This window comes from Cornus florida, unplaced genomic scaffold (assembly GCF_030987335.1).
Source record: "Cornus florida cultivar Cherokee Brave unplaced genomic scaffold, ASM3098733v1 CherokeeBrave_3.0.0_Hap2_Chr04, whole genome shotgun sequence".
Lineage (NCBI taxonomy): Eukaryota > Viridiplantae > Streptophyta > Magnoliopsida > Cornales > Cornaceae > Cornus > Cornus florida.
The window spans coordinates 47,249,788-47,261,363 of NW_026775574.1; positions in this window are offsets into that span (position 1 = coordinate 47,249,788).

Consider the following 11,576-nt stretch of genomic DNA (forward strand, 5'->3'; position numbering starts at 1 on the left):
TGAGGGGAACAAAATGTATTCCCAAGTTCAAGCTTGGAAATCAATGGAAGGCTATCAAAAATCAAGGTCAAAGCTTAAGGCTTTAGGCTCCATCCATGGAGGCTAGGGTTTTCTTTACAAGAGAGGGAGGAAATGAAAAATGATGAAGATGAAATGTGAGTGGAGGGGATAGAGATCCTCCACTCACTATGTGCTCTTACACTACCTCTCTCACACACACTAATGCAAGATCAAATTGTGAGCCTACATTTGTCACAAATCCAAGGCTCCATCCTCGGCTAAATCTCGAGCCTACCCTTGTCAACCATCCAAGCCAACAAGTGCACCAATCCTAGGCCAACAAGTGGTTAAGTCTCCACCCTCCACATGTCCTCATCCAAGGCCTCAAAGTGTCTCCTCACAAATGTTAACAAGTGGACCAATGAGAGTGTGACTCTTGTCACACTTTTCAGAAATTGCAAAAAGGTCCTTTTTGAAAATATCTTCCAAATTAAATTACAAAATGGTCCCTAAGACAAAAAATAATTACTTTATAGTAATTACACAAAAAACCCAAAAGTTAAGAAAATTACAAAAAGGTCTCGCATCTATACCCTTTACAAGAAAAGTAAGCACTTAGCATGCTTTTCTACAAAAGTGAAAATACATATAGCATGGAATTTAAATATCGTGGATGCATGCAAAAACCAGAATCAAATCCGAACACGAAAAGTGAGGTTATGCCAACAAAGTGACAACCGAGAAAAAGACGAAAGGTGAAAAGTGTCACAAAAGTGAAAGTGTGAAAATGACTCGGTCTTCAAAGGAAGTTGTCAATCCAAGGAAAAGAGTCTTGGAAACCATCCCAGAGCACTCAAGATGACACTAAGTTACAAGAAACCGAACTTAGAAAGGAAAAGATCAACGGGAAAAAAATATCTGTGAAAATCTAAGAAAATGAAAGGAAAGAAAATAACTGGGTCATTACAGAAAACGTCGTTTAGTGCCTCAAAACGGCACACGAATTTCAGCATTTTGCCCAGGTTAATTCACGACCGCGGTAACGTCAAAACTTAGTTTTGACTTTTCTCTTCCATCCGGACTCCGAATCAAGTGATTCTTGAGTCTGACTTGATTAATTTTCGCTGTCTTCCCAGTGGTGTACTTAGTAGCATCCGATTTTTTATTTTCAGAAATGACCATTTTGCCCTGGGGGCTATTTTTATCTGGTTTTCTTGTAATTCGCTTCCGCTACTTTTTTTTGAGTTCCGTGACTTCACTGGAAGTCATGGATGTGTCTTAAGAATAATTTACTTTCTAGGAACGTCATTTCCATGTAAAATAACTATTTTGCCCCTAGGGGCTTATTTGTCATATTTTCAATCTTTTGCTTCCGCATCAGTTCTTATTGAGTTCCACGACCTCATGGAAGGTCACTTTAACTTCTTAGAGTCTTGTTTTCTATTTTTGCTTTCGCATTTCGGATTCGTTATCGGATCATCCTTTCAATTCATCACTGATGCACTGAAAAACCAGGGCCGTCACACATCACACATAGCGGAAGCATCATCACATCGCATTAGCACAAGTATATATGGAGATAACAATCACATGCATCCACACACGACACAATATTTTATATGATTCACCAAACTCTAGGGTTACGTCCATGGGAGAGAGATATTTCATTATTATGAATCAAGAAAGAGAATATACAACTATATGTCAAAACCCTACTCACTCACTCATCATCTCTTTTGAGGCTACATTTGTACACTCGAAAATTACATATACTCTCATCTCTCCTCACAACACTCACCCTTAAACCCTTTACATCTTTTCTCTATTCTCTCTCTCTAAACCTCTCATACCCATCTCTATTTATAGAGTCTTCAAACCTAATTCCTTGTTAGATGAGTACTCCTCAACTTGCCTACAAGGAGTTACCATAATGATCAAAACTCTAAAATATAAACATAATGGGATACAATTTCCTACACAAATTTTAGCCTTCTAAAATGAAAAAAGAAACAAATTTTCTGCCATAAACCTAACAATCTCCACCTTGGCTCAAAATTCAAGCTTTACGTGCTTTTCCATAGCTCCGCCACAAAAAAAGATCTCTTCATAGCTCCACCTCAAGCTTTTCATTGCTCCACCTCAATTAAAGATTTCTCCACCTCAAATTAAACACTATGATGAACTTGAGAAACACTCTAACAGAAGTAGCATTGCCCACAAAAAAATAAGAAAATGACCATTGGCATAGACTCGTTTAAATGTATAACAACTTAAGGCAAAATCATAGAAAATCCTTTTTTCAAACTTGTTCTAAACAGCAGCAACCAAAGAATGACCACCATCATGTTGAACTCAGTAGAAGTAACATTACCTAAATTAAGAAAATTGCGCAATTAAATTCTTTAAGCTTAGGTATTCTAGGACCTTTATCTATCTTATTTTCCTGTCTTAGACTAATTTCTTGTTATTACTCTATTTAAGTACTTATCCCAAAAATAAGTTAATTCAGCCAAATAAGAGCTTAAAAGAAGCAATCCCAGGTTGAATGGAAGAAAGGAACAAAGTGGAAGCAAAATGAAGCAAAGTGTGGAAAAGCAGCAAGTTCGATCGATCTCAACATTCCTTCGATCGATCAGAGCAACATCGATCTAGATATATCAAAATGGATCTAAGCAATTGTCCTTATCCAAAAGATCTCACCATCTTCGATCGATCCAACATTTCTCAGATCGATCGAAATTATTTGATCTTATCCACACCTACCACCCCACCTACCACTTTTGTCTCTTTCCCAAAATATGCCAAAATATCTCAGAAATTTGCCTTTATTTAAAAAGGTGGCGCCAAGGATGATAGATCTCTGCAGCATTCGATGGATCTTACCAATGTTCGATCAATCTCAACACAGTTCGATCAATCAAACCTCCTCAAGTCCGAAATAAAATAAATTGCAGCTCATTAAAAGTTGGCTCATGGTGCAATCATTGCAAAGACCCTAGTGCACGAATCCAGACCATTAGGTGTGACACTTGAGCCCCCTATATAAGGATTTTGAGCCATTCGTATCAAAAAAATGAAAAAAAAGAAGAAAGAATTAAAGATAGCATATACATCTCATATCTTAGAGAGGAGGATAGAGACTAGAGAGCTTTTACACATCTTTGGGAGTTCTTCCATTCTTCTAAGGTTTCCATTAAGAAGGAGGTCATTCCTACCATGGAGATAGCCTTTGAGGGTTGGATGACTACTTTAATGAGTGGCTAGACATTTACTTAGGGCTAGAGTAGCCCTTAAGTTTGCTTCATAGACCTAGTGTTTTGTATATTTTTGGGGATTTACTTATAATAAATGTTTTGATCTTGGATTTATATATATATCTTGTAGTTTTTACTTGATATGTATGGATTAATGCTTTCAATTGATTATCTATTTCTAACCATATGTCTATGTATTCTAGAATGGATGATTCATGTGCTTTTCTCTAGATTTAGTGGAGTTTATGCATGTCTATGTGTATGGATGAAGTTAATCTAGAGATAGTAAAAACATAGTGCTTAATTGAGCACTCTTGTAATTTATTTGATGGTTCACACTTGTTTCTTGATGGATGTAGTGTAGTTGCTTTAGATTCATAGATAGGTGGATAATTTTTTCTTATTCCTTAGTGTTCTATACTTATGGATGCAAAGGGTGTATGTTTTTAGATAGTTATGTGTGCATAAATTGTGGTTTCATTGAATGGATTTTGATCTCATTTGATATGTTGTGCTTTCCATTTAAATTGGCTAGACAATCTATACTTATTTGCCATCCATGCCTAGTTTCTATTAATGTCACACACACACACAAGTTACAATTCAATTTCCCCATTGATATACAATTACTAGTGTCTAGTGAAGTCAAGCTTAGTGGTGAGCTCTAGTACCCCAAGTCCTCTTCTCTATATCTTTTACCTACATTCTAAATTATTACCTTTTACTTGCTTTAATTTCAATTGCATTGAAGTTTAATCAATCAATTCAACCATCTTTTGATCACTCGACCTACTAACCCTATACCTTGTTTCCATTGCAAACACGCCCACAATCCCTTAGGATGATCCCTACTCACCCTAGCTATATTTTTAGTTAGGGGTAGTAATGGCATTTATAAATTTAAAACTTGGCAACATTACACACTCACACTCTTTTGCACAAATTTGGAGTCATCGCGATGGACTATACCAAGTTTTTGGCGCCGTTGCCGGGGATTGAATTGGCAACGCCATGTTTTGGAAACAAATAGGAATTAGTACTCTTTTGATCGTGTCTTTACTTTATTTTCTTTATTTTTGTTACTTATTGTGTTTGTTCTTGATTGGCTAGGTGCATTGAGCTAAGAGAGTCAAGCAGAGGGAATCAAAGAGCAAAGGAAGCAAGGAAGCCAAGTGAAGCTAAGCAAAAGCATAAAGAGCTAAAATCTAAAAATTTGCAAAACATAGAAAGGCTTAAAACTTGAAAGTTAAATTGAAGTTGCTTAAGGACCCTTTATGAGATCTTTCTAACTCAATCTCTAGTTAAATCGTGGGCCTGCGTGGTGGCAAGTTTTTCATTTCATAGATAAATCGTGAGCCCGTGTGGAGGCAATTTACTTTTACTTTGCATATTGTTCAAACATGGGAGTATGGGATCAATGTGTGTGGAGAATATTTGTTAATTGATTTGTTGTGGGGGCGAAGTGATTGTTATTTGCTTGTTATTTGTTTTGCTAGTGCATGCGTGGTCATAGGTCATTGAATCCTACTCTTGTCCCTCATAATTTGCATCTTGAATTAGTTGTTCGTACCTAGGGGAAGAGGTAGTTCACATTACTCCATTTCACTAATGAAGGAATTGAATGACGACAATGTGGAGGACCTTGGTCACGTAGACTAACAAGGCATCCTCCACTTTAATGTGCATCATGAAAATATTCAAGTACCATTGGGCATGCCAAGGCCATTCATCCCACCACAATAACAAGGCCAAATCACATTGGGAATGCCTAGGCCAATTTTTGCTCCACAACCTTCTATAATTCAAGGTAATCAAGGTGCTTACGTAGCACCGCCAGTTGTGAATCCTCCTATTGCTTTAAGAGACCATTATGTGCCTAATGAATACAATGCACCTACATGTATTCAATTACCCCCATTTAGAGCACATCACTATGAGATTAAACCACAAACCATTCAAATGCTTCATAACTATCATGGACTTCCAAGTGAAAAACCTTATAAGCATTTGGATGAGTTTCTTGAAGTGTGTTCCTCTGTGAAATACACGGATATGCCAGAAGAAGTGTTAACACTTAAAATTTTTCCATTTACCCTTAAGGACAAGGCAAAATATTGGTTTAACAATCTTAGATCTTTTTCGATAACTTCTTGGGCAGAAATGCAACAAGAGTTCTTGAAGAAATACTACCCAGTATCAAAGACCAATGCTATGAGAACTTCCATTCGTGAATTTTCTTAAGGGGATGGGGAAATGTTTCATGAGGCATGGGAAAGATTTAATAACTTGTTTAGGAAGTGCCCATATAATGACATACCTAAGTGACAACTACTTCAATATTTCTTTGAAAGTTTACCGGATAGTCACAAGGGTATGGTTGATGCATCTATAGGTGGTTCTTATCTTGATAAGCATGAGGATGATATGTGGCAATTATATGAAAGTATGAGTGAGAATTCAATACATAGATCTTTATCCTCTAAAAATGGTCGATATCTATGAGGAAGGAAGAACGTCGGCTTATATCAAGTTGATAATTCCAACGATATAGCTGCCGAGATGAAATCCTTATCTTAAAGGTTTGATCAATTCTTGATCAACCAAACTTTGGTGAATCAAATGTCTTCCTCCCCTGACCATTCTCATCATGCATCTAATGAATCTTACATGACTTGCTCAAGTGTTTTACATTCTACTTCCAATTGTCTCTATGGACATATGATAAGTGAAAACTATGAACAAGTCATTGCTACATTTGTCAACCAAGGGAATAATCCCTATGGCACTCATTACAATTCAAGTTGAAGAAACCATCCACACTTCTCTTGGAAAAGCCAAGGGGAAGGCTCAAACCCTCCCCAAGGTGGTTTTCAAAACAAGTATGTTCCACCACCGATGCAAAGCTAAGGTTCCTAAGGTTATAGATCCTCTTTTCAATCATCACATGGAAATCAATTCTCTAATTCTCATTTCCTTAACCAATCATCGTATTCTCAAGGAAATTCTAGGAGTCTCGCTTTTGAGGAGAAAGTGTTGACCGTTCTAGGCACTCTAGAGGTGAACACTCAATTATTTCATTCCCATTCCCAATCCATTGCTAAGCTAGAAACTCAAGTCGGGCAAATAGCTAGTACTTTGAATGCTAGAGAGAAGGGGAAAATGCCTTTGAATGCCCCACCAAAGCAACAATGTGTTGTGTAGACTCATTCTTCATCGAAAGGTCACACAATCAAGCAAGTTAATATGGTGACAACCTTGAGAAGTGGGAGAATTGTGGACAACCAAGTGAGTATGTCTAATGAAGAGAGTGAACCGGTGCAACCAAAAGTTGACACCCGTCCCATTTCACATCATATTCCTCATTCATTGCATATGCATAACCCCTTTGTTGAAAAAGTAATGGAAAATGATTTAAACAAAGTTTTGAAAGATGATTTGAAAAATTCTTATGTTGAAGATTCTTCAAAGAAAAATTTTGAAAAAGTTTTTGAGCTTAAAGCTCCATTTCCGGATGCCTTGAAAGGATCCATTTCTCTTAACAAACAAAAGACTAAGACTAATGAAATCATTGATGTGTTTAGGCAAGTGAAAATTAATCTTTCGCTTTTGGATGCAATCAAACAAATTCTGGCTTATGCCAAATGTTTGAAAGATCTTTGCACCCGAAAGAGGAAGAACAAAAGCCAAACACCAAGGAAAATGGTCTTAACTGAGCAAGTGAGCTCCATTTTGCAACATAACACTCCCCCAAAGTTTAAGGACCCCGGTTCACCTACTACTTCTTGCATCATCGGTGACCATGTCATTAATCGGGCTCTTCTAGACTTAGGAGCAAGTGTTAACCTTCTTCCATATTCATTATATGTTAAATTGGGCTTAGGAGACTTGAAACTGATGTCGGTAGTGTTATAACTTGCCGACCGATCCATCAAAAAGTCCCGGGGTATCATTGAGGATGTTTTGATTAAGATTGATAAGTTCTTCTTCCCCATTGATTTCGTTGTCATAGACACGGAACCGGTTCCGAATCCCAAGAACCAAATTCTAGTTATCCTTGGTCGTCCCTTCTTGGTAACCGCAAATGCCAACATCAATTATAGGACAGGGATAATGAAAATCTCATTTGGACACATGAAGGTGAAGTTGAACATCTTTAATCCAACCCCAAATTCAATGAACAAGCATGAAAAAGTGTGTTATTGAAAAATGCATAGCCAATGAACTTGATAAAGTTGAGTCTTTGCTTAGAAGTGGAAGTTCTAAGAGTTCATCTTCAAACTTGAATTCAAGAATTGTTATTTCAAAACCTTCTGTTAAAAGGGCATGGAAGCCTAAGAGTTGTATAGACCACGAACCATCAATGTCTTTTGAATCAAATCCAATAAGTTCTTTAGAGAACCATTTATTGGGTAGGATTAAAAAATCCATTCACCCCGTTAAAGAGGGGATGCATAACAAGATATTTGATTTGGGCTAAAAGAGCCCAACGTCTTACTAGAGACGTTAAAGACTAGTGAATTCGTAGGGTTTACAATCCTATTTCTCCCTCATTTCTATTTTACCTTTCATTTCTTGCGTCATCTAGATATATTCTGGGTTTATACACATGGCTAGGAACTGTGATTGAGAATGCATGCACTTTCATTTTGAAAATAGTCATTTTGCACTTGTTCGATCGATCTCAAAAGAGGTTCGATCGATTGAACATCTATTCCTGCATCCAATCAGCTCTCAGTCCCATCGATCGAGAATTTCCTGCATATTTCAGCTCTCTGTGTATCGAGCAAATTTCAGTTCAGATCGATCTGAGTGCTCCAAGATCGATCGAGATTTTACTCAGATCGATCTTCATTCCATACTTAGAAATTTTTTTGAAATCCATGAAAATCACCTATCTGTGTATCGATCGAACTTGTCTGCAGGTTTTCACCTGTTGGATTGATCGAAGTATCTTCCAGATCGATCTTGGATTGATCGATCTGTATCCCTTTTGACTGCCCTTTTTGAATTTTGATTTACTTATAAAAAATAAAAATAAAAATAAAAATAAAAAACATTTTCAAATTCTATTTTATTTTATTTTCAAAAATTTCAAATTTATTTTTAGTTTTAAGGAATTTTAAAAAATAAAAAATAAAAATATACAAAAATATTTTTCCTTTATTTTTATTTTTATTTTAAAAATACTTTCAAAAAAATCCAAAAACATTTTATTTTTATTTTTATTTTCAAAAAAAAAAAAAAAATTAAAAATTCAAAAATTTTCAAAAATACTGTGTCGTTTTGAAGCTTAAATCGATCTATGTTTCTTTAAGATCGATCTATGTTCGATCAATCTGCGATTTTTATAGATCGATCGAACATGTTGGAAACAGTTTTTAAAAATAGAGCCAAGGGTCATTTTGATCGATTTACACATCAATCTCGACCCTAGCTCCCTTTCGCCACAGCAACCCTTCTTCCCAACCTCCGGTGAGCTTCCCAAGCTTCGACACATCATCTCTCGTCTCAGATCTCATCTCTCTCCTTCATCTCCACTCATCTCACCCGATTTGGTAAGTTTTGCATTTTACTGTTGAATCCGAAGCTTCATTTCTATATTTGAGACTTGCCATGATAGATCTGAGATTCTATGCTAGATTTCTTGCTATTTTTTATGATTTTGAGCATGTATATATATATATATATGTATATATATGTATAAATTTTTGTATATATTTTGATTTCAATTTAGATTTTGGGGGTCACGTGCTTATTCAAGTGACCATTTTTGTGTTGTTGAGGTGTAGGGGGGCCCACAAGCTTGCTTGGGTGCCCCCTATGTCATCTATGTCACAGATCTGTGACTTTTCGAATTTCTCGCAGTAGTTCGATCGATCGAAGTTTTCTCTGATCAATCAGAGGAAAATTGATCGAACTTAGTCCTGATCGACCTGAGAAAGTTCAATCTCACTCAAGTTATGAGTGATCGAACTTCACAGATTTGGATATGCACACTTCACACACCATTCATAGTGTTCATAGTAGTTTCTTGATGCCCAATGCCTGTGTTTTCGACATTGGATGCATTCCATACTTACACTATTTAGTATGTTTCACTTAGTCACTGTTTACTTGGTTGCGTCATCACTTGTATAGATTCATGTCAATTACTCTGAATTGTCTATCTTATTTAACATACATGTTTCTATATACTATGCTTCAATTCTCTATTATATGTTACTGACTTATTTTACAAGTGTTTATTTTCTGTTTTGCAGGCCATGGCACGGGTTAAGATAGTTGCCCGTCGACAGTATGAGATGAGAGTCCGACGGAGAGTAGAAGATCCAGCTGAGCCTTCTCATCCCCATGATCCACAGCAGGTTGAGCAGGCTGAGCAGTTATAGCAATATGAGGAGCCAGCTCCAACTCAGTCTGACCGCTCTGTCTCTACCGCCTCTACATCTTCATCACATTCTGATAAGGATGAGCGTATATCTTCTCCTTCTCCACCATCGGCATAGCCAGGCCAGATCAGAGATAGATCTATCTGGAAGTTCAGACGCCTTTCAGTGTCACATGAGTCCGTATTTGACATAGCTTTCTTCTCCCTGTCAGTCTTGACCAGGGCAGCTTTTGACGATATTGAGTGGTGCAGCATTTTAGCCATTCTGGCACCAGTTACTTATCCTGTTTACCCGCGGCTTGTTCGGATGTTTTACCAGAACCTCCGGTTGGCCCCAAGTAATCTGTCAAAGCTGCAGACTACTATTGATGGCCACCCTATCATCATCACAGTCGACACTTTGGCCACTTCTTCTCCATGCCCCCATGTCTGCCCTCCTAATCTTCACTATCCCATTCTAAGGAGGCCTTTCGATGCAGACATGGCCGTTGCCCTCACTGGCCATTACGCAGATGGTGAGACTTTCGCCACCCAGACTTATCTGCCCGATACCCTATGGTTTTTCAATTCGGTCTTGTACTGAAATGTGTTTATGGCGAGGCATAAGATCCAAAGGCGTTCTGATTTTCTAGCAGCCCTTTATGCTTTGTACACTAGGCACTGGTTCTTTATTCCTACACTCTAATGGAATGCCATGATGAAGTTATACATAGATTATATCAGTAAGGCCAAGCCTAAGCTGGCTAAGTATCTCCCCTTCGCTCATCTTATTACTCAGATCCTGCGGGACCAGTGCTACCCTTTCTATCCATAGGAGCGTTTTGAGTCAGGGGCTTGCCACTACGGCAAGAAGGATTGGAACAAGAGCTACAATGCTCTTATCAAGAGCTTGGAGGAGGACGCTATTTTAGCAGCAGAGGAGGCTACAGAGGCTGAAGAGGCAGAACTAGCAGCAACAGTAGCAGTAGTGGATGATCTAGTAGATGCACCGGTGGCTGTAGTACATATGGATATAGACCTGGAGCAGCAGCCTCCAGAGGAGTTACAACATCACTCTCCAGTTGGGTTGCCAGTTCATTCCTAGAGCAGGGTCAGGATGTACCATAGTTTTATGATCCAGTCATACCTGAGGCTACAGTTCTGACACCCAGCCTAGGAAAGCATATCCAGTCATTAGAGGATGCAGTAGTCTTTCTCAGACCAGACATTTCTACTCTCCGTGCGAATGTCTAAGCTGCGCTGTGTGACATACCCAAAGATATCAGGGGATCACGCCCCGCTCGCCTTACCTCCTCTGCCTGATTTCTCTACCTCTTTACTCTCCTCATTTGATATATCTATGATACATTACTGTTACATTTCTACTGATATGATATTTTTGCGGCCAGTCTGTTGGCCTTGATACTGTGATATGATGTACATTATTTCTCTTTTTCTATGCATGATATTTTTAGATGTATGGATTTTATATTGATACATTTATCTATGATTGACTCCATTTATCAGGTGCATCCCAGTGACTTCAGTGAGAGAGTGCTGCCCAAAATTTTTCAGGACCATCCTTTTTCCTCTCTCCTTAGTTCATTTCTTATCCTATTTACACTTGCATGTCCACTGTGCACTGTTATTATCCCTTTGTTATTTGATGAGTTTTATCCAAGTGCCATCTTTTCAAGACCGCAGTCAATTCCAAGTTTGGTGGGTTTATACCACCCACTTTGGATATTTATGTCCCGGCCATTCTTTGCCTTAGTTGCACTAGTATACTCTTTCCTTTTGTTCTCTTTGCACATTAAGGACACTGTGCCATTTAAGTTTAGGGATAATGGGTGTTAATTGCAGTATTTGCTTTCAATTCAAAATTTTAAGCATGACTTGTGTATTTGAGGGATTTTCTATGATTGGTCCATGACTAGCTATGACTTTGATCTTTT